At 40.3% G+C, this 22,351-nt stretch overlaps 1 long non-coding RNA gene across 1 annotated transcript in view; it reads left to right on the top strand.

The window, feature by feature from the left end:
- The window catches only part of LOC124858216, a 54,593-nt gene extending 48,779 nt beyond the window's left edge, over window positions 1–5,814 (top strand). The window contains exon 4 of the long non-coding RNA XR_007035774.1: window positions 5,570–5,814. This is a non-coding gene — a long non-coding RNA (uncharacterized LOC124858216). The remainder of the gene's footprint in view (window positions 1–5,569) is intronic.
- The last annotated feature ends 16,537 nt before the right edge of the window (window positions 5,815–22,351 follow it).

Here is a 22,351-nt window from a genome sequence, read left to right as displayed (position 1 = left end):
TGATTGGAGCTCATTGTATCAAGATTAGACAAGAAGGTCCTTGGTTTGAATTTTAGCCTGGACTCTTAGTGCATGGAGTTTGCATGTTGTTCCTGTGCATGCGTGGGTTCTCTCCAGACACTACAGCTTCCTTCGTCTCGGGTCCACTGTTCCACAGCCAGGATGTCATCTTCAGAAAGCTTTAGAATGGGGGGACGGTGCTGGTAGTGTAGGGGTTAAGCATGTGACCCATATATAGAGGCTACAGTCCTCGAAGTGGCCATCCTGGGTTCGGGTCCTGGACCGGAGACCCTTTACCTGAATGTCTTCCCCTTCTCTCTGCGCCTATTTCCTGTTTGCCTAGTGTCGGAAAAATTTAAAAATAAAGGCCTCTATTGCTGCAAAAAAAATATTTAAAAGAAAGAAAGCTTTAGATTGTGTCCTCAGAGGCATTTTCTGGAAGGGGATCTGTGGGGAATCTGGGCTATCTGGACCTTGCACACCCAAAAACGCTGGGCTTACATTTTTAGCACAAAGTCGAACTTGTTTCCCACCCTTGTCCCCGTTCTGGTTTGTAGTGTTCTTTGAGAGGATCTCAGAATGTATACTTGGAGAGGAGGGTGTCTGGGTTGGGAATCTCACCTTTGTTTTGCAGATGACGTGCTCTGTCTGCGTCTTTAGCCCATGACTTTAGGGGTGCACTGGAGTGGTTTGCAGCTGAGTGTGATGTGACCTGGCTGAGACTCAGCACTTCTAAGTCTGGTGGACTGCTTCCTTCAGATCAATGGTCAGTTTCTGCCCCAAGTAGATGTGTTTAAGGCAGGTGTCTTTAGAGAGCATCATTAAGGGTGTATTCACACCAGGAAAGTTCTGTAGTTCACTTGTTTGGTCCGTACCAAAAGCAGATTTTCTAGTTTGTTTGGTGCGGTTTGCTTTCACATTGTATTTTTTGCAAGTTAACTATTGTAAACAAAGCCACGCGGGTGACGATCATTGCTCCCATTGGACAGAAAGGACGGGGCCGGAACACAACACAGACCCGGAAATTTAGAAAAACAACTGTAGACGTGCTGCGTGCAGCAACTCTGTTCTGCATATTTTAGCAGTTATTAAAGCTGCATTATTATTGTAAGGGTGAGGAGCAGCTTATTCAACACAGATTTTGCCAAGTTTTATTTATAATTTTCGAACGGCGTCGGAGAAAGCATGTGTCCTGTCCCACAACATGCCAGTAGTTTTGCTAAGCAACATCCAGCTGATCAGGAATGATTTCAGTACACCTTTGCTACCGGCTACGGTGGCTCGTTAAGTCCAAAGTGACGTACGTTTTCTTTAGTTGCTTTAGATCGGGGCCGGTTAGCAAAAGCGAACTGCACCAAAGTCCGTTTGGAAGCGGACCAAGACCACCTCAAAAAGTGGGTCTCGGTCCAACGGGGGAAACGAACTCTGGTCCATTTAAAGCGGACCAAAAGTGCCAAGTGTGAATACATCCTAAGAGTGATGGTAAGATGGAGCATGAGATGACGAGACGATATGAGGTGATTCTCTTGAATTAGTGGTCAGTCTGCATTTTAACCCTTACTCATGGATTCAAGCAACTGAAATGAGCTTACTCCAAAGGGTGACTAGACACACCCTCGGTGACAGGGTGAGGAACTCATAGTACAGTCACTGATTCCACGTCAAAAAGAGTCAGTTCAGGGGGTTAATATGGTCCAGATCCCTCCTGGGTTGCCTTCTTTGGAGGTTTTTGGCTATGTCCCCCTGGGAGGATGTCCCTTGGCAGTCTGAAAAGGTATTGTTGGAACTATCAATCCATTATGGCATTGGGACATTATTAAATCATCCCTTAGAAGCTGGATAATGTCGCTCCATACCTTCCTACATATAACAACTATGTTGCAGAGATTTTATTTAACAAGATGAGTAATTCAATGGTTGTTGCTTATGGTGTGGCTTTAAATTTAACTTATTTTTAGGGAAAGTATTAACATAAATTATTCGTTTGTAATCTATGAACTGAATTTAGGACTAGTTCCGTAAACCTGGATAAAGGATGCAGAAGAATTTGTTTCAAACATGGCCACCAAATATGTGTTTTTTTTTGTCCTAGACCAATAAAGGCTACATTCAGTCTGTAAAGAGTTAGAGGATGACTCAGGAGTAGCTAAACAAGAAAATCAAACATGTAGTTTTTATCATAGACCACAAAACGTCCTGCTAGTTCTAATTTTCCGTTGCCTTAATGAGACACAAGTGATTTTTGCATCAATTGATGGACCACTGTTTCCAATTTTCTTTACACACGTAAACTAAACTCCAGATCTTTCTTGTGAGACATATTCTGACATAACTACCTGGAGTGAAGTAAGGGTAGGGCACACTGGAGGCTGAACAAAGTAATCCAAACAGAGCAATATACCAACCAGGGCTATTTTACTGCACACCAAGGGTGGTTGATAACGGCATGGACTTATTCATAATATAGCGTGAAGACTAATGAAGAGGCCTGCAGAAAAAAGCTACAAACATTAACAAACTACCTTTTATGTTGTTCTTGTTGACCATTTAGACCTTATATACAGTTTCTTTAAGTGTGAGCTGGCAAGTAAGCTATCAGTTTGTTTTAAATAAAATCTACTTAGATAATGCAACATGGTTATTAGAAAAATAGTAATAAAATACAATGTTGTAAAACGTATTGTTAAAAAACATTTTGTAGTACTTTTTTAAAAACAGTTTTGATAAAGTAACAAAAGAAAACAAAGTACACCCTCTCAGGTACATGTAAACACTAAGTGCATCCTTAGTGTTTCCATAAGAGTTAAAAAAAGGAAAGTGATCATCAGCAAGTGTGAGTACCTCTATAAAAGCTGCTCTTGGGGTAGTCTGCTGCTCTGGAACACACAGGTGTGTGTAAAAACAATAGCAAGCAGGAAAGTCAACAGCAATGAGTTCAGAGAAACAATTGTCTCTGTCCATCAATCTGAGAAGAGTTATAAAGCAGTTGCTTCCTCTTTTTTACCTTTATTTAATCAGGAAAAGCCTCACTGTGTCCTGGCTAAGACAGGAGCTCAAAATTAAAGGTTTTACAGGCAGACTTATCAACACATACATTTGATCTGACAGATTTACTGCAGGAAATTTAGCTCTGAAAACCAGGCAAAACATCTGTGAACAGATGTGTCTGACACAGATACTGAGTCATTTCTGCTAGTTCTATAAGCTTCTGATTCATTGGACATACTTAGTGGTCCACTCACTGCTTTTGGCTTAGTTTTTGGTTAATATATAATGATTCTGGGGAATGTGTTGTGTTTGTACACTTGAGGTTAGACCTAAATAATTTACTTTAATATAATTTTTAATACGCTTGAAAAAAAAAAACGTTTGGACGATCAATATGGAAATCTCTGGAATTCACGCTGAATGTGCTGATCTGCAAACATTGGGTCAGAAACAAAAATACAAACACCACTTAAAAGTTCATTAATGAAACACTAACAAGAATTCATTCAAAATAACTTTCTGAAGCATCAGGATTTTATGGGCATCAGGTGCGAGTGTGCAGCAGAGTTCACCAAAATAACTGCAGTGTGTCAATAATGCTCTGTTTAATTACTCCCTATGAGAAATAAGTGTGTATCTTTTCTAAAGCAGAAAGGGGAAAAATTAATGTTTTCCTTTCCGTAATTATTTATAACCCCCACTTTCTTCTCTGTTCTATTGTAGAAGACTGACAGGAAAAATAAAGAGACTGTTATTGCGGTGCCCCGCTACATATTCAGGCGAACCCTCAATCTTTAGCAATTAGAAGGAATGTCAGCCATAGAGGCAAAGGCTGGGGAAAAAATGCCTAATTGAAAACATGAAAAGATTCTTCAATTATTTTTGGAAGAAAGTGCATGAAACAGGTTGCGAAGGGAAAGGCGTTTAATAATTTGCATCATTAGGCAGAAGGAAAGACATGCTGTGCTGCGTTCACTGTCAGGGTTGCAGCGTAAAACTGCATGACGCTCAGCTGGAAACTGTGTGTAACACCAACAGTATGTACATTTAGTTATATATATATATATATATATATCGTTTTGCATCTGCTTTCATTCCTGCCGCCTAGTCTGGCAGTTCTTTTGCTTTATGTTGAGAGCATGGGAAATCTCCAACACGGACTTCAGGACAGGTTCAAAATTTTTTTTCAGGTTCAAATTTTTTTGTTTTGAACAAACTTTATGGCCCCAATTTAGCTCCATACAAACTCCACAAAAACAGAAGTTCATTCGTTTAGACTTCACAAGAACCCCTAGTAAATCGTCATAGGCCCTCCTGCTGCAGCATTTGTCAGAGAAGTAACACAGCCCACTTCACATTTCTGATAATCACACAATAGCTGTTAAAATACACCCATGAAAATAGTTCTGCCCTAAATATAAGAGCAAACATGATGTCATCTTGTTGTAGCGTATTATTTATAGGCCCAAACATGGGGGTGATGGTGTGGAACTACCTTTTCATAAATATGTACTTTTTGTTTTTTCAACGTATTATCACTTCGGCTTTCCTGCAATACTGCGTACAACTTGATTGTAAAGTTGCACAGTGAGGTAAAACATCTCCAACGCGTTTTTTTCTTAGTGCAGAGCATCTCAGCCAGCCTGAGGTAAACAAACCTTCCCAACTGCTCAGAATGCGGCGCATAAAAAGCAATCTTAATGCACTCTCCATGAGCTGTACAAGCAAAGCCTATGGTGTCAAATTCACGCCAAAACCCAATAGGAGCAATAAAGAAGATCACGAGCAGCTAATTTTAATTCCAGGAGCGCGTGGATTACGTTCCATGCGCGCATTGGAAGTCCCACGCGTGCACAATCCAATGACCACAAGCGCTACTCTATGCTGCAGGCACAAAAGTCAACACAGGCGCGCCAGAGATGCTCCTTTCTGTGCTCTCGGTGTATCAATCTGCACGCGCGTGGATTACTCCTGCGCGCTCGTGTGAAACATTTGGCTGTTTAGAAAAAAAAAAGACATTTACCTGCCTATGATTGGCCACTTTTCCGCTATCCCTGCCCCGTGACCCCTGTTGCTAACCGTGATCAGCTAATGCAGCTGAGATGAAAACGTTTTTCAGGAAATTGGAGTTTGGTGAATAAGGGCTTTATGAATTTATCATAGAACATTATGCATGTTTCATATATATACATGTATATATATGTACAACAAAACTACGACTACAGCAGATAAATACTTGGAAACTTGGAAATATAAGCACAGCAGAGAATAAATCAATACCTTTGGGCCATTCTTTCTATAGTATAGACAATGTCATGCTTCAGTTTCTCAATCTAGTGGTACAAAACTATACCTGCTCAAATTCAAACATTTATAAATGGCAGGGATTTTTCTTGGCACTTGTCCTATCAAAGTGAAAGTTTTTATCTAATTTGGACATATAGTAATCCTACACTAGCCTGTATGCACAAAAATATAAAATGTAATAAAATTGTCCAGTATTAAGGTAATTTATGAAAAGGTTGCTTCATTTGTTCACAAACTGCAGAAACATAACGATACTGTCTTGGTCTAATGCTAGGATTTCCAAGAGCCAGACATTGACTGGGATGTTGCAGCAGGGTACAGACCAGATGCGGAGGGGGTAATTGTGGTCCCAGAGTTTGGCAATCCCCTCACTGAAGAGCAGCACACTGAATTACAGTTGCTGTTGGCTCAACATTTAGGGCAAACAGACACTAAGGAGCTTTATCTGTTGTGCAGAGAATATGTCAATGCTGCCTTGTCAGATTAATATGTATTTGAAATAAAAAGATCAAGACATGATTTCCAGTGTATTATTATTGTTATTATTATGAAACACACATATACATACATGTTTTACACATTGCAATGAACTAGATTTTTTTGCTTCATATACAAATTTGGCTGCCCAGCCCCGAAACATTACAAATCTCACAAGACAAACTGTCTTTTTAAAACTAAAGTGAGATTTAAAACTTTTGAAAATAATCCAAAACTAGGAAGAGCCCAAAGTGTTGGTCCTGTTAGCACTTAGTGTCTGCTAAAATCAAATCCACCACAGACTGCCTGTGTAAGAATATTTTCAAAGTCATCATATGTTGTCAAGTGATGTGTAGGAAAGGTGATTGCCACAGCACATGCATTGACAATAGGGTAGCACAAAGTGTGTGACCCATACCGGGAAGTACAGTCGTGAAACATTGCAACATAGCAAACATTGTACTTTGCCAAAATGGCACTCAGAAACAGATTAAGGCAAATAAAAATAAAAAAAAATCCTAAGAAAAACAGACAAGTGTACAGATAAAATATATCTGATGGTCTCCACAGTGTGTAAATATTATATGTTAAAAAAAGTAGTATGCAGAAACTTCAGAGGGTGCTGCATAAGGTACTAAGCAATGGGAAAGTGCAAGCAAAGACTTGATGTTCTCCTGCTCCCATTAAAGCATTTGCAGAGAATGATGATGATGAAAATACCTCCTTGTGATTTGCATCCTCAGGAATTTGAACTGTCTTCTTTCCTAACCCGGCTTGAAGAAGGGTTAGCTCCTCAGAATGTTTTGGTGTTTTTTCTGTGGGTTTGTGTAAAAGGAAAAAAGCCACCGGTGTTCTCTTTATTCCTGCCCTCTTTACCGCCTTTCCCTTTTTGTCTTTAAAAAGACCTGGAAAACATCTTTTAAAAAAGAATGGACAACTTCAAAGTTAATTAAGAGCTTCACATATATTCTCCACTCTTGGAGAATTTGTCAAAATACAGAGATATAACACATCATTGGAAATGTATTTCCAAACCTGGCCATGTTTCGCTGAATTGGGGTGGAACATGAGGGTGCCTCACTATGTCCCTGTCGTTCTGTTGCCTCTCCCCCTGTTCCCTGTCCCCTAGCTGCCCCAGCAGGGCTCTGTCCCTGAGCTTAATTATACAATACATTACACATTAATAATATTAGCTGTAACATTAACAGCAGCTGTGCCGTCTGCACAATAACGTATAAGAGCAGTGGTGCCAGATTGCAACAGGTATTTTATACATTCAAAACACATTCCAAATAGACTATTACATGTAAATAATAACCATGTTGTGTACAGTGCTCTATTTTACATACCAGCTGGGTCACTTGCTGATCGCAGCATAGTTCATAAATTTACGGCCATGCTCCGCAACTGCTCCTGAAACAAAAGTACAACATTACACCCACATTCCCAGATATTTATCTTAGTTCCCAGTAAATGTCATGTAATTACCTCCGTTGAATCAGTCATTTCCTTAACTAATCTAGAAAGAATAAAAAACAAGAGTGCAGAGATTAAATAAAGTACAGAGAAACAAAACATGAAAAAAGTTTTCATCTCAGCTGCATTAGCTGGTCACGGTTAGCAACAGGGGTCACGGGGCAGGGATAGCGGAAAAGTGGCCAATCATAGGCAGGTAAATGTCTTTTTTTTTCTAAACAGCCAAATGTTTCACACGAGCGCGCAGGAGTAATCCACGCGCGTGCAGATTGATACACCGAGAGCACAGAAAGGAGCATCTCTGGCGCGCCTGTGTTGACTTTTGTGCCTGCAGCATAGAGTAGCGCTTGTGGTCATTGGATTGTGCACGCGTGGGACTTCCAATGCGCGCATGGAACGTAATCCACGCACTCCTGGAATTAAAATTAGCTGCTCGTAATCTTCTTTATTGCTCCTATCGGGTTTTGGCGTGAATTTGACGCCATACAAAGCAATCACCTGTGGAAGAACACAAAATGACTGCATGTGCACAATCATCCCGATGGAGACAAGAGATTGTGTCAGCCGCTATAAACAGTGAACAGACGCTGTGACAGCGCAACAAAAGGTCCCGGGATGAGCTGCAGCCGTCGCTGAATGACACAGAGTTTATCAGACTCCCAGAGATTTTATAAACAAATGAAAAACTCTGGTTTTAGCTGAGCTATTTCTTCTGAGGCAGATCAGGGCTGCATACGAGCAGCCTTGGTATGGCTGGGCACACCTTGTGTTGCAAAAATGTATCTTACATTTTCTGAAACACAGTGTCACAGGTGACCTTTCACAGAAAGGAATAATCAGCTTGTTTTTTTACTTTTGGATTCAGCTGACATTTCCCAGTATCAGTCAGATAACTTTTGACATAAATCCAAAGGAACATCTGCAGGGACCTTTTCCAGCATTGTAGAGAATAGAAATGAATAATAAGGAGAGGAAACAGCAAGGCTTTTTAATGTGCAAATACAAGAAGAGCTGTGACCTGTCTTCCGCACACGTTCCCAATTCACAGCAGATACATCATAACAGCACTGTTTCTGGATGACAAACAAAAAGAAGATATGGGCACGCTTGTCTTACTTATTAACACGCACACATCATGTCGCAGCAGCAAGTGGGAAATGAGTAAAAACAACAAACATATATTTGTTTTAGCTGCTTATGGAGCTGGATAAAGCATTTATTTTGGTGCCGCGTCTCTTTATGTTACGTGAGACACAGTAAGTATGTGGGGGGGGGGGAGAGCAGAGTGGCAGAGACAGTTTTTACTGTCTAACAAACAACAACTGAATAAACTTTAATATCAATTTTACAAGACAAGCAAATTGACATGTGGCTTTTCATTTATCTGGGGACAGTAGTGTCACGATACAAGCAATAAATCCCTAAATATAAAAACTTGTGTATCATTAATTGATTTAAATCAAAAGTAAATTAAATACGTTTTTAAATCAGAGCATAATTAAATCTACCTACCTACCTACATACATATCTGCATACCTACCTACCTACCTACCTACCTACCTACCTACCTCACTGCCTGCCTGCCTACCTACCTACCTACCTACCTACCTGCCTACCTACCTACCTACCTCACTGCCTGCCTGCCTACCTACCTACCTACCTACCTGCCTGCCTACCTACCTACCTACATACATATCTGCATACCTACCTACCTACCTGCCTACCTACCTACCTACCTCACTGCCTGCCTGCCTACCTACCTACATACATATCTGCATACCTACCTACCTACCTGCCTACCTACCTACCTGCCTACCTACCTACCTACCTCACTGCCTGCCTACCTACCTACCTACATACATATCTGCATACCTACCTACCTACCTGCCTACCTACCTACCTACCTCACTGCCTGCCTACCTACCTACCTACCTACCTGCCTGCCTACCTACCTACATATCTGCATACCTACCTACCTACCTCACTGCCTGCCTGCCTACCTACATATCTGCATACCTACCTACCTACCTGCCTACCTACCTACCTACCTACCTGCCTGCCTGCCTACCTACCTACATATCTGCATACCTACCTACCTACCTCACTGCCTGCCTGCCTACCTACCTACCTACCTACCTGCCTGCCTACCTACCTACATATCTGCATACCTACCTACCTACCTCACTGCCTGCCTGCCTACCTACATATCTGCATACCTACCTACCTACCTGCCTACCTACCTACCTACATACATATCTGCATACCTACCTACCTACCTGCCTACCTACCTACCTACATACATATCTGCCTACCTACCTACCTACATACATATCTGCATACCTACCTACCTACCTGCCTACCTACCTACCTACATACATATCTGCATACCTACCTACCTACCTGCCTACCTACCTACCTACATACATATCTGCCTACCTACCTACCTACATACATATCTGCATACCTACCTACCTACCTGCCTACCTACCTACCTACATACATATCTGCCTACCTACCTACCTACATACATATCTGCCTACCTACCTACCTACCTACCTCACTGCCTGCCTACCTACATACATATCTGCATACCTACCTACCTACCTCACTGCCTGCCTGCCTACCTACATATCTGCATACCTACCTACCTACCTACCTCACTGCCTGCCTGCCTACATACATATCTGCCTACCTACCTACCTACATACATATCTGCCTACCTACCTACCTACATACATATCTGCATACCTACCTACCTACCTGCCTGCATACCTACCTACCTACATAATTACCTACCTATATTAGCTTTATTCTTTTGTTTTTCTATGTTCACATTTTTCTCTTTCTCTACTATTAAACACTATTAGACTATTACTGTTAGACACCTTTTTGCTGTTTTTTTTTTATTTGCGTATCGCTGGTTATGTTCACCTGTGCCTATCTACCTTTGGTTGGCTGTTCTTTTTTCAAGTTGTGATTTATTGTGTTTCGATCTTTAAGTTTTTGTTTAGCAACAGATTCAAGTGTTCATGCTTCACTCCTGATTCTTGTGTCCTATGGATTCTTCAGTTAATTTCACTGTGACGGATTTGTAACATGAAACACAAGGGAGGCTGTTCCACTTAATAATCTTAGACAATGCTCCATAAGGATGTTCTCCGTACAAGATCAATAAGGGTTTATGACTGAATACAACAGAAGTCTTACTTTGATCAAGAGTTTCTGTGGGTAATGACAGCCAACGAGATTTATTCACTATAAACCAACCTCATTAAATGAAATCATTCTTTTGGCTTTGACAGAAAGATTTGCCAGACAAGAAGCTGTGGTTTCTAATGCCTGGATACAGTGCGCTGAAGTTTTTATTCAAAAGTTTCTTCAATTTAGCAATACTAAATTAGTTACTCCCACTTTCTTTCATTTTGATGTTGCTCAGTCAAAACCAAGAAGCCAAAAACATCAGCGTTTTACAAAGTAACACACCTGCATTCGAGGCATCATTTTTGAAACTGATTTCTTGTACTGTTTTGTTGTTTCCTCCATTAATATATTTAAATGTTTGAAGTAATAGTGCCATTCTAGTTGGACAGGGAACCACTTCAGCCCTGATAACAACAATAAACCCCGAACACTGTACAAAATATATAATAAACAGTATTAAACAATAATAAAATTTAAATTCAACTTAAATATCCAAAACTTCAAATCCAAAAAAAGGATTGAATATTTTAATGGAAAATGTGTAGAAAACGTCTTTATAAATACTAGAAATTATGATCAAATGACTCCTGCTTATGGACACTTTTATTTAATGTACATGTTTATTGAAAAAAGTTTCAGCCAGCTTACCAGCAGAGTGCAGCAGTAGGTGGGGGAGGGGCAGTAAATAGAAACAGCCACTCAGGCATTTTTCTGGCTTTTGTTATTTAAAGAAATGTAAAGTGTTGGAACAGCATGATAAGAAATGTCAGAGCTGGTTGTATATTTTGTTGTGTTCAATAAGTGAACAGATGTAAACAACCTGTGTAGATGTATTTCCTGCAAGGAAACCAGATTTTGTTTCAAATTTAGGCAGTAATGTCAGTAGCACAGATGTATATCTCTAACTGCACTGACTGCTGTATTTTCAGTGCATTTTTCTACTCTCGCTTTGTAAAATTATTATTGCACAGTTTTACAGCCGACAGTAAATAACCGTAAATCATCTTTATTTATGGTTTAAAAAAACCTACCGCATGTTTGGCTGTAAATTGAGGGCCTTTCAAACGGCAAATGAAGTGATAACATGAAAGAATGATCTCAGGAGCGATATTACCTGTTCTGAAGCGGTGTGCGTGTCTAACGGAGTAATTCAGAGGAGGCGCAGCATTTGCCTCAGGGGTGGAGCTGGAGCTCTGACTCTGCTGATGAAAGCTCTCCACGGATGAAGCCGGCTTCCCGGAGACTCCAGGCTGGTGGGATGCACGCACATCTTTGTGTCTGTACAGGAGGCCTAATCTGAGATGACGTGGTGCCTGCATGAGAGCAGGGGGGTACTGGTAGTATGCTCTGTATATTTGGTGTTTGACTCTGTCAGCTTTCTAGGATGCCATGTAGAGAACATCCTGCAAGAACTGGTGTTACACTGATTGTCTTTGACGTCTCCACCTGCTAATAAATCTCTCTACAAAAATCATAAGAACACTTTTACTACAGTTGTGAATAAATTGAAAGGTCTTATGCTGAATAAAGACAGTTTACTCAAACGAAAGCTGCCATTTTAATGCTTCTGTTGAGTAATTGAGAAGCACAACTAAGGTTAGTGAATCAAAATGCCAACAAGGACACTCGGACATCTTTGCAATCATTAATTCAGAGTGAGAGGAAATCACTGGTGGTTTAAATCATGAAGAAATGGAAAAACAAATGTGGGAAAAATATAATAAAATCTATTTAACATTAAAATCTAACTTGTATGAAGTCAGGAGCACACCAGTAAACATGCACTGTACAAGACGTCTGGATGTTTATGCTTTTAAATAATAATATAGATAATGAATCTAATTGGAATCTGATAAAATCAAAGTGGAAAGCTTTCTAGTGACGTGAATATTGTTAGAGGTATAATAAAGTTAAATGTAAGCTGTTTGTAAGATGTCGTGTTACTGCTTGGGTCCTTCGCCACCACAAACCACAACTTGTAAACTGTAAGCGCCATCACAGTAACTGACGAAGATCAATGATTCAAATCTCTTTTCCAAGCCAGGGAAGGAAGGAAATTCTTCTATTGAAAGACAAAATCAATAGAAAAGTCCTGAAAGGCTCTTTGACTTGCTGGAAATATCAGTATTATCTGCTTTTGAAGTTTGGTAGAGATGTTTATGTGTGTTCACGTAGAGGCAGGCAGATGTTGCAAACCTGTTTTCTTCACACACCTGCACCTCTGATCGTTTTCCTTTGGTGTGAACGTATAGAGACTGCTGTAACAAGTCTGTAGTTAATCAAACGGTTCTCACATCTGTCCATCTGCATCTCCACTCATGCTTTGAAGTTATTATTGATGAAGAAGTCTCTCTAAATTAATTAAGTTTTAGATTAAAAACTCATCTGTTATCTACAGTTGGACAAGATGGAGTCTGTTTGGACCTCCATGATTCAAAGGAAAAGACTCCATTTAGTACACCATGTGACCTGAGATGCAGCTCCTACACATTTTCGCCTGCTCTTCACAGTCAGTCTGACCGCGCCAGTCTACTGCCGTGCCAAAACGGTGATGGATAATTTTCCTTAATTGCGCACAAAGAAAGCTTTGGATCTGCTCAGATTGCTCTTGTCAGTCTAATGACCCCCTCAGTGCAACTTCACTATTACCACTGGGGTGTTGAGAGGACTGTCATAACCTCTGGAGACCTGAGCTGCTGGAGAAAAGCACATGTTTGGAATACTGCAGATTTTTAGGTTTCTCCAACAAAAGCAAGAATAAAAGAAAGTAGAATTGGATTAAAGCGAAATTTGGTAGAGGCATAATTAAATTGATTTTTTTTAAAATTCCTATTAGACTTCGTCTATGCCAGGAGAGAGTGCCTTCATTTCCTCCGACTGTAAACTGTAAACTGGAGCCAGTAATAGAAAATAATTCTGAAAATAAACACTTTTTCCATTCAGTACAAAAATAGACCATGTCCAGGAAAGCAAAGAGTGTTTCTGTGATTGCCTTGAAGACCTGCCGTGGAGGAATTTGCATACTGAGTGGAGTTCTATTATAAAATCCAATATGTTTCTGATGCTTTGTAGTCACAACACTTCCCCTACATAAGCATAACTAAACATATTTGACTTTTTTCCCTCTTGTGTAACCAAATGCCAGCAGAGCTAAACAGTAAAGAAGCGTTATAAAAAGGGATTTAGGTGTCTTTAAAGGTGAATCTGAAGCAAACATTTCTGGAAGCTGCAACTCGGCTACCACAGACAACAATTGGGTCAGGAGATTAAAGAACATTTAACAACATGATAACTGGCAGGAGAGGCTTGGATTTGATGAAAGATGTTCAAAATATTCTACAAATGTACAGCTCAGACTCTTTGGTAAAGAACATTAAACCAGCACCTATGACCCTTAAGATGGAGAGTCCATTTGAAGCCAATGCATCTGATCAAATCAATGTATTATCTAAATAATGGCAACAACATGAGATGTCGTGTATTCAGGATCTTAAAAATTAGCGTGAAAAATTATTAAATAGATAAAAATATTAAACACAATATTAACAACATAAATATTTACATAGACTCTATAAAAAGGCAACCTTTTTTTTCTCACTGTCTCACTGTCAGACATTAAATCAAAGTAAAGTTTTCCTGTTTTAGGTCAGTGAGGATCATTAAATGTTTTCTGTTTCCTAAATGCCAGAATAATCAGAGGGAGACAGTTTATTTTCTTCAAATACAGAAATAAAATGACTATGTCAGCATGATTTGATGTCATGGTTTTGCACATTTCTGATGATCCTGGTTGATTCACAACATTTGAATTAAATGGAGGCCCTCATATGGATGTATCTTAAGGACATACCTCAAACACTTTGCTTTCTTGAGTGACATCATGGAAAAAATAAAATGAAATCAGCCTAAAAATCAGAAATAGAACTGTGGACCTCCAGACGTCTGGTTCATCCTTGGGTACTATTTCCAGATGCCAAGGTGCCAGGTTCTTCTGTTCACATTTTTGGTATAAAAAACAAGGGAATGTCCAGCCATCATACCATTCAGGAAGAGGAGAGGTTCTATGTCCCAGTGATGAACATGTTCTGGTGTGACTTGTGTGAATCAACCAGAGAACACAAGCAAAAGACCTCATAAAGGTGCATTCTGAAGTTCGTAAGAGATTGCCATTATCCTCAACGAAACAAGTCCTGTAACCATCATGGTCTGAAAGGCCACTCAGGGAGGCAGAATCCACCAGAAAGCAACATAAAAACCTATATTGCAGTTTGAAAATCCACCAAGGGACGAAGGGGTGACTATGGCTCAGTGGGATGAGTAGTTGTTTTGCAATCTCAAAGTTAAGGGTTTGATTCCAGCTTCCTCCTGTCAGATGAAGATGTGACCCTGGGCAGGGCACTCAACCCCAGGTTGCCTACTTTGAGAGGTCAACACAGAAACGGAATATGAATCGCAGTATGAAACTAAAATTAAAGTACATTGACTATCAATGTATTTGGAGAAAAGGAGGAAGCTTGCAGGCCTAAAAACACCATCCTAACTACAAAGTAGCAGCAACATGGTATTTGGTTGTTTTGCTGCAGGAGGGACTGGTGCACTTCACAAAATGGTAGGTATCAAGAGCAAAGAACTGTGTGTGGAAATATTGAAGCAAATAAGACATCAGCCAGGACAGTAAAGCTTGGGAGCAAATGAGTCTTTCAAATGGACAGTGACCCTGAGCATACCACCGAAATAGTTGCCAACGTTTTATAGTGTCTGTCACTAAGTCCCAAAGGAAATTAATGGGTGGGGGGGTTAAAAAAGGAGGCCTACCAACCAAAAATGGTATGGACGAAATGGATCATCTCTTCCATTTCTTCCACATTGAACTCCAGATTGTTTTTCTCTATCTCATGGCCTCTACCTGTTTGACTTCCTTACTGTACATTGTTTTTTTTTTTTCATGAATGCTTTCCACTTCTGTGTTAACATCCGCAAAAAATCATGATCTGGTTTCTTTATGTATGAACAACAGTGGACTGAGCACACAGACTTGAGGTTTCCCAATGTTCCGCACGATGGAGTTGAAGATGTTTTTATAAATACGAGCTGACTATGATCTCTCAAGGGTTTGCCCTAAGCAAGAGAAATCTCTGGACAATGTTAGTGTTGCACACCAACATCAAGAAGGTCTTGCATTTGAATCCCTGCCATAGTTTTTTGGGATGGAGTTTGCACATTTTTCTGGGTACTCTGGCTTCCACCCACAGTCAAATGTTTTGTCCGAAGAGTCTCCTTATTGCCCTGTGATGGACTGGCAGCCTCTTGCTCAATGACCACACAACTGATCAATCCCCACAACCCAGCATAACTCTGCTGAAACAAACAGCTATGCAAAATAGATGGATTGGTAAAACGTTTTTCCGTACAGAACCCCAGTTTCTGGTTGTTCATCATACTTTTAAAATTCTTGTTTGTCCAGACCAACACTATCAACTCTTAAGACGCCAAATTCAAAATGCTGGTGTTTTCTGAAGAGGACAAAATGAAAGAATCGTGACAGTAATTCTAAATTGACAGACGAGCTGTTTGATTAGTTGGGAGTTTGATTAGTTTCTCAAAGGAAGACATTTTTACCTTATTAGTGCTATGGCAATGGTGTGTTCTGTTTTGTTAAGAATGAGCTGGTATTGATGTGATGTTTTTCAGAGGTGCTGTAACCAATCATTGTGTTGAAATAAGTGCTAATTTAATTCAATTCAATTTCAGTCAGTCAAAATGACTGACTGCATTTTCTACCGCTTATTCCATAGTGGGTCGCGGGGAAGCTGGTGCCTATCTCCAGCAGTCTATGGGCGAGAGGCAGGGTATGCCCTGGACAGGTCGCCAATCCATCGCAGGGCTCAATTCAATTTCAATTCAGTTTATTTACATAGTGCCAATTCACAACACATACATTCCAATTAATCCTAACCATTGAACAGTGCAGTCAGATTCAGTTATTTATTCAAACTGGATAAAAAGTTTTTCTGTCTAAGGAAACCCAGCAGATTGCATCCAGTCAGTGACTTGCAGCATTCACTCCTCCTGGATGAGCATGTAGAGACAGTGGACAGTCACTGGTGTTGACTTTGCAGCAATCGCCTCATACTGAGCATGCATGTAGCGACAGTGGAGAGGAAAAACTCCCTTTTAACAGGAAGAAACCTCCAGCAGAACCAGGCTCAGTATGAGCGGCCATCTGCCACGACTGACTGGGGGTTTGAGAGAACAGAGCAGAGACACAAAGAGAAAAAAGAAGCACTGATCCAGGAGTACTTTCTACGGGAAGGAAAAGTAAATGTTAATGGATGTAGCTCATTTAGTTGTTTCAGCTAGAAAGAAAGAACAGATAAACTCTGAGCCAGTTTTCAAGGTTAGAGTCTGAAAGAGAGCACATACAGTTAGTTACAGTAAAAGCTCAGTCAATCACCATGTCTAGGAGAGAGAAAGGGTTAAACACTGAAAGACAGGGCCATGTGGATCATCTGTAGAAGGTGAGCATTAAGTTGTTGCCAGTAGAAGCTTGGACGATGCCCCCCTCTAGAAAGGTGTCACAGGTACACACAGAGTCAGGCCAGGTGTAGCTTCTAGGAAGAGAAAAGAGAGAGAACATAAAGTTAAAAGCTGAAATAACAGCAAATAATGCAAAATTGGAGAGTAGTGTGAGAATGTAGCGAAGATGGTGAAAGTGGTCAATATGTCCTCCAGCAGCCTAAGCCTATAGCAGCATAACTACAGAGATAGCTCAGGATAACTTAAGCCACTCTAACTATAAGCTTTATCAAAAAGGAAAGTTTTAAGCCTAGCCTTTACGATGGTTTACTGTTTTATTACCCCATAGCATGTGTTCTGGTGACAGGATGTGAAAACAATACGCCGCTCATCATTACCTTCACAGAACAATAAACAAACCGGAAGAATTTCACAATATTCCTTCTGCAACTATTAGATTATGGAACTACCAAGTAGATTCTGTATTTAAATAGAAATGATGGCTGCTTATTTTGTTTTTTTTTATCACTTTAAACATTTGTAGTTTTAGTCTCTTTGTCCCCAACTGTTGAAAAAGGATGAAAAAGGAGAGGTCCTTCACAGGTCTTTAAACTGCCAACAAATCTGAAAGCAAGCATAGTTGACTCTGTGTAATTCTTACTTGTAAAGTAAAATTCATATGCCCCATTTAATCCCACCAGTCACAATAGTGACCATAAAAAATGTTTCATTTCTAAGGCTATAAAAATGTTACTGAAGGATATATCAATGCATTTCCAGCAGATATTGAAATAATAAAGGGTCTCAATGAAATATGTGCAGTGTCGCATGTTTACTTTAAATTGTCACATGACCGTGCTGTTTACTTCCTGTTTGTGCCAAGAGATGAGGTTAGTAAAATATGTTAACATAAAGATAGGAAATAGACGTTTGGTAAACATCGTGTTTAAGGTGTCTAGTATTGATATATATGCATTTGCAATTACTCAACTTTGTTTAATGTGGTCATTGAATCCATTGTATCTACATGCTAATACACATAGGCTAACTGTTCTACCTTACTTTCTGCTGCTACCTAACTTTTGACCTAATTTTACACACGCACACACGCATATTTTTGTGTCTTAAATTTGGGATTGAATGGGTTAAAATAAGATAAATATTGAATTGTTGGTATATTTAAAAGACAAACTCAACCTCTGAGTTATGGGGCTCCCTACGCTGGGTCTTCAAGAGTTTCCTAAAGATAGTCAGGGATGCCCCAGTTCTGGTAGTGCTCAGTAGATCATTCAACCATCGTGGAACCACATATAAAAAGAGTCTGGATTGTCTTGAGCATGGTGTAGGCACTGCTAGCAAGTTGTGACACGAGCCTTTGGGAAAACATTCAGGTAGAGGGGAGCCGTTCCACTCTTTGTGGGCTAACATCAGTGCCTTGAATTTGATGCAGGCGGCCATGGAGAGCCGGTTAAAGTCATTGAGCAGAGGGGGGATGTATGCTCTTTTAGGCTGATGCGTTCTGGACCATCTGCAGAGGTTTCAGAACACAGGCTTAAAAACCAGTTAGGATGGTGGGAGACAACTGTAGACTGCACCAGGAGCTGAGTGGTTGTTGGGCCAGGGACGGCCAGACCTTTCTTATGTTTAACAATGAAAACCGGCTTAATTATGCGGCAAAGACAACAGGATCTTTGAAGGTCAGCTGGTGATTGATTATGACACCTGAGTTTCTAGCTACCTTTGATGGAGATGGCTGGGAAGGCTTGATGGGGTAGTTGGATGGTCTGCGGCTGCTTTGCTGCATCAGGACTCTGACGACTTTTAACTGATGGAACCATGACTTCAGTTAGGTAACAAAAGTCATGAAGAAGAATGTCAGTTCATGACCTTAAGCTCAAGTGCACTTGGGTTATGCAGCAGTGCAATGATCCAGAGCCCACTAGCAACTCTGCAAAGAGTTGTCCACATATCCTCCATGATGACATGAAAGTCTCATTGCAAACTATTAGGATTAGGGGGCAATTACATTTTCACATAGGGGCTGGTTGGCCTGGGTGGCTGTTTTCCAGTAATGCATTAAATCAGTATATTCCTTCTTTCTCAGGTTATCTTTGTCTGGCATTAAAATTAGTTTGATCTGAAAGTGTAGTCAGTAGGAGCTGAAACAAAATCCTCTTGCATCTTTAGTTTTACAAATTTGTGAGCAAGTCAGTAAAAAGCTGCTGATTAATTAGCCGATTAATAAATTTCCCGTCTAGCTGCTGCATTCATATTGGACCCAACTTGCAGACTACGTGAGCACTAATTGTCTGGAGACTAATGGGCTTCACAGCTCTGACCGGCTCTGGAATTGATCCTTTTTCTTCCACATGGCTTATTTAATCCTGATGGCTGCTTGTTGTTGTTTTTTTTTAGCATCAACAAACGTTTTCATATAATGAACTGAAAACCTACATGTATTCCCCTCATTTGAATATGTGAAGGGCTGCAGGGCTTTTTATTATCCCCATTGTCTCTTAGTTGGCGCTCACCTCTCTAAGAGTATCGTTTTAATGAGGCAAACGTATTCTCCGTGTCTTTACTTTGTGCTCGCTGCATCTCCTCTTGTATATTTGTGGGGCAGGCTGTAAAGAAGCTTAGCAAAAATATGTCACTGCCACCAGAGCCACCTTTGAAACCTCTTTCTCTTCTTTTTCCACCCCTCCTCCTTATGTGTTTTTAAATCTGTTTTTGTGCATCTGAGGCCATTATGTGCACAATGGTGGTGCTCAAAACTGGAACAGCAGGAAGCTGGTGAGGAGGAGGAGATGAAGCGAAGCACTAGAAGGGGCGAAATCTGAAGAAAAGGGCATCTAAACCACTTCTGGGTGCTTTAACCAGATGTACTGCTTCCTTCTTTGTTTCCATCCAGAGATAATCTGAGCATTTAGTCTGTTATTTTGGTTTGCTGGTACAGTCTTGGGTGTTAGAGATCTGTAACCTAACAATCAGATGTTGCTGAGTTAGTTCAACAAAACACAGATGGAGAAAATACATTTTTTTGCTCATGAAAGCAGGTTGGTGTACTGCTTTATTAGGATTTTATCTGATAAACCAACACTGTGTTCAAATTGTTTTACAAATAAAAGTAACACAGCAGACAGGTCAGGGAGAACGTTGTGGAGAGGTTTAAAGCAAAGTTAGGTTATTCCAATATTTGAACATCTCACAGAGAAAAGGATTGTTCCGCCCACGGATAAGGAGTTTTGCCATAGAAAACGAAATCCATAGCTGTTTTTACTCATTTAGAGGGATAGCAACAGAAAGGAGCAAACAAGGATTTTCCTCTCTTGTTTTGCCAGCATGCTGCAGAAAACTACGAGACAGTGATTGCACGGCCAAATACAGGCTTTCTTTATGAGAGACTTGCTAAATGTTTGGGGCAGTTCTTATGTGAACTCCCAGAAAGCACGTGAATCCACGTGACCTTCTGCTGGACGCAGCGCAGTGTGAGTGGCTTTCTGCAGCACGACTGAACCGCAGCTGCGTTCAGTGTGAACTACGTGTTAGTCGTGAACTGCGCACTTCTTGCAGTCATTTGAATCTGCCGTGCCGGAGCAGGCACACATCTAGAACCCACAGGACATTTGGTTCTGAGAAACAGGGCTCATCACAGATCAAAACCGTATCCCATAAATCCAAAATGCATTGCGAGACAGAAAACATCATAAACACTGAAAAACATGGTGGTGGCAGCATCATGCCCTGGGGAACCTTGTCAGAGGAGGTAATATTGAGATTGATGGGGCTAAATACAGTGACTCCTGATATTGAGTCTTTTGGAGGCTAAAGAAGACTTAAAACTGCGGCAGAGGTTCACCTTCAAGCAGGACAGTGACCCTAAACTTACATCCAGGGGTATGAATGGCTTACATCAAGTCACATACATGTGTTTTAAATCCAATCAATAATCTGTGTTCACAGATATTCTACATCTAATTCTGCAAAGAGGAATAAGCAAAAATGTCAGTTTATAGATGTAAAAAGCTGGTGGATACATCAACACTTCACTTATATGGACTACATTGTGTTTGTTGAAATCCCTGTAATAAAGTTTCTTGTTGTAATGACAAGTTCATAATAAGTTAAAGGGCTAAAGACACTTCTGCAAAAGTCTTTATATTTATGCATTTTTGCAGCTGAATAAACAGCTGCACTTCTATGATCATGGCCTGTGGCTCTTTTTACCAAATTTTCTTTAATCATCTTGTTTTGTCTGTGCTGCAGACTTCATAATACACACCAGATGGTTGAGAGAAGTTTTCCAATTAAAGGAGCTTGTTGGTTAATAAACAACTATGTGTTGTAGCTTTATATAACAGCCTCCCCAGTTGGCAAAAAATGAATGTTGGAATGCTACAAATATAAAGGTCAAACAAATTGGTGATAAACATTAGGACGAGTGTTAAATGCTGCTGCTGATCGATACTTTTACTTTATTTTTTCTGTCAAGATGTACAAGGGGCAGTAGAGGATCTGCTGCACTCTGAAAACGGCCTGAGCAGCAATTCGTAGGCCTCGTCACGAGAAGTATGAAAACAGCAATCATAAAAGTGTTGTTATGGAGCTCAGACTGAATGTAATTACTTTCATTCATGAACTAAAGAGCTTAACCCACCCCCTTCGCTTCAGCTGCTCCAGGGCCCTCATGGTTTTTCCTCCAAAAGACCGTACAACATGACATAGAAACATCAGTCCTCCTACAGAGAAGCTCAACGGCAGGCAGCTGCTATAGTCCTTCTAGGGCTTCAGCAGTCTCTGCTAGCCAGCCAGTTGGGATACTGTTTGGTCCTTAGCATAAAAAATATTTCTGGCTGACTTCATGTTTGCAATTGACAAATTGAGAACCTTAAAATAGGTCTCAAATGTACTTTACAGCTATACTACCAGCATGTTGAAAGGAGTGAAATAAGACCAAACAGTTTAGGGCAGAAAGCCTGCTGCCTCTGGCAGTAACAAGTGGACAACATGTAAAACTGCTCAACAGTACGGCAGTAAGAATGACATTTAAGAGAAAGTTGAATAATCCACATTCATTAAAGGGATTTTTAAAATGAGTTTGTATGAAAATGAGTAGTTATGGTGTTAATGGCATCGGACTTCATTTAGAAAGAAGAATCAGGAAGAATTCTAACCAAGAATTCAAGCTAATAGCTACGCGAACTAATGGTTACTTTGGCAGTCTATCATACTTTATTTCCCAAATGTTCATGGTAAGACCCACAGAAAGACAGTAGAGGAGACTCATGACCCCAACCAACAGTTGAGAACACAGTCATTTCCATCAATTCAATCAAGCAATGGACAACACAGACCGTATCAACAGTAAACATATTCGTTTTCGCTG

This window comes from Girardinichthys multiradiatus, chromosome 21, assembly GCF_021462225.1.
Source record: "Girardinichthys multiradiatus isolate DD_20200921_A chromosome 21, DD_fGirMul_XY1, whole genome shotgun sequence".
Taxonomy (NCBI): domain Eukaryota; kingdom Metazoa; phylum Chordata; class Actinopteri; order Cyprinodontiformes; family Goodeidae; genus Girardinichthys; species Girardinichthys multiradiatus.
This window is presented reverse-complemented; position numbering and strand designations above follow the sequence as displayed.